Below are 2,500 nucleotides of genomic sequence, written 5' to 3'. Positions count from 1 at the left end.
ACTTTCTATATTATGTTTTTTTAGATTTCTATGATATCTGTCATGTAGATGAAACGAATAACTAAGGTTAAAGTTAACATCTCAACGACAGTAATCTCTGTTAAAACCAAACGTAAATAAAAATGGTTTAAGAAGCTTTAAGACACTTTGTGAAAAAAAAATCAGAGAAGCAAGTAGCTTATATACATACGACTCGCTATCTCACCTTCCTCCTACTTTTCCTTATTCTCCTCTTCCATCTTTTCCTTTCCTTCCCTCCTTCTCATTATCCTCTTCCTTTTCTTTCTTTCCTTTCTCCTCTTTCTCCTTTTCCTCCTTGTCCTCCTCATTCTTCTCTTCCTCCTGCTATTCTTTTAACCCCCTTACTCCTTTGCTTCCATTTATTCTGCCTCTTCCTTTTCCTCTTCTCCCTCATCATGCTGTTTCTTTTTTTCTTCGTTTTATTCCTATTCCCCGTCTTTTCTCCCCCTCCTCCTCCTCCTCCTCCTCCTCCTCCTCCTCTTCCTCCTCTTCCTCCTCTTCTTCACTGCCCCTTCCTGCTGCTTCTGTTGCTGCTCATCCCAATATTTCCTCTTCTATAGTTACTCTGTCATACATTTCCTCTCCCCTTATTTTTCATTCTCCTCCTCCTCCTCCTCCTCCTCCTCCTCCTCCTCCCTTTCTACACTCCCTCCTTTATCTTCATCCTATACACACTTCTTTTTCTCGTATCCCACGACACTCTCCCCTCTTCCCTCCCTCTCTCCCTTCTGCCTTTCCCCCTCTTTCTCGTTTTCCTTTACGTTTTCTCCTCTTTCTCTTCTTCCTTTACATTCTCCCCCTATTCTTCTTCCCCGAGAGCCATCCATTCGAAGTGGGCGTCCGCTTCCCCGTTTTCTTTTGTTTTTACCTTCCGTTTTCATTGCATTATTGCGTAATACTGTTTTCCTTTTCGTCCGCTCTGCATTTAGCTTTAACTCCGTTTCTGTCCGACTTCCTGCTCCTTTTTAGTACCTCCTTTTGGTGCGTGATTTATGCTTGGTTTTCCTAAAGTGTAATTTTCGTTATTGTTGTTTTTTAATGCTTCATATCATCACCATCGTCATTGTCATCATAGTCGTATCCATCATCATCATCATCATCATCATCATCATCATCATCATCATCATCATCATCATCATCATCATCATCATCATCATCATCATCATCATCATCATCATCATCATCATCATCATCATCATCATCATCATCATCATCATCATCATCATCATCATCATCATCATCATCATCATCATCATCATCATCATCATCATCATCATCATCATCATCATCATCATCATCATCATCATCATCATCATCATCATCATCATCATCATCATCATCATCATCATCATCATCATCATCATCATCATCATCATCATCATCATCATCATCATCATCATCATCATCATCATCATCATCTTTTGTACTGCAACTTTACTTGACCCCTGCTCTTCACCTCCTCCTTCGTTCACTCCTCCTTCCTCCCCTCTTCCTTTCTCCACTCTTAATTCCTCCCTTCTTCCTTCCTCCCCTCTTCCTTCCTTCTCTCTTCCTTCCCTCTTCCTTCTTCCCCTATTCCTTCCTCTCTTTTTCCTTCCTCCCCTTTTTCTTCCTCCCATCTCCCATCCTCCCTTCTTCTTTCCTCCTCTCTTCCTTCCTCCCCTTTTTCCTCTTCCCATCTTCCGTACTTCTCTCTTCCTTCCTCCCTTTTTCCTTCCTCCTCTCTTTGTTATTTCCATTTTCTTTTATTCTCTTTCCCATCCTCTCCTTTTCCTTCCTTCCTTCTTCCTTCCCCCTCTTCCTTTCTTCCCTCTTCCTTCCTCCTCTCTTCCTTTCTTCTCTCTTCCTTTCTTTCCTTTTATTTCCTCCACTCATTCTTCCTCGTCCCTTCCTTTCATCCTTCTTCTCTCCGCTTTCCTTCGTCCTGTCTTTTATTCTTTCCCCTCCCATATTCCTTCTCTTTTTCCTCCCTCTGCACTCTTTATCTTCCCATTTGCTGCTTCTCTCTTCCCTTCTTCCTTCTCTTTTTTGTCCTTCACTCTCTTTTTTGACCTTCATTTTCCCTTCTTCTTTTGTAACATTTCCTCTCCTCATCTTTCCATTCTTCCCTTTTCCATCGCTCTCTATCTACCTATCTACCTATCTTGATGTACGAGTATATACCCTCTCTCTCTCTCTCTCTCTCTCTCTCTCTCTCTCTCTCTCTCTCTCTCTCTCTCTCTCTCTCTCTCTCTCTCTCTCTCTCTCTCTCTCTCTCTCTCTCTCTCTCTCTCTCTCTCTCTCTCTCTCTCTCTCTCTCTCTCTCTCTCTCTCTCTCTCTCTCTCTCTCTCTCTCTCTCTCTCTCTCTCTCTCTCTCTCTCTCTCTCTCTCTCTCTCTCTCTCTCACTGTATCTCGCCTGTTTTCTCATTTCCTCATTCTCTTCTTTTCTGTAATTCATTTCTTTGTCCCCCTTTCTTCTCCCAGCTTCATTTGCTCCC

The sequence above is a fragment of the Oratosquilla oratoria genome, chromosome 8 (assembly GCF_046742065.1).
Source record: "Oratosquilla oratoria isolate Oo_2021 chromosome 8, ASM4674206v1, whole genome shotgun sequence".
NCBI lineage: Eukaryota > Metazoa > Arthropoda > Malacostraca > Stomatopoda > Squillidae > Oratosquilla > Oratosquilla oratoria.
Note: the sequence above shows the minus strand (reverse complement) of the source record.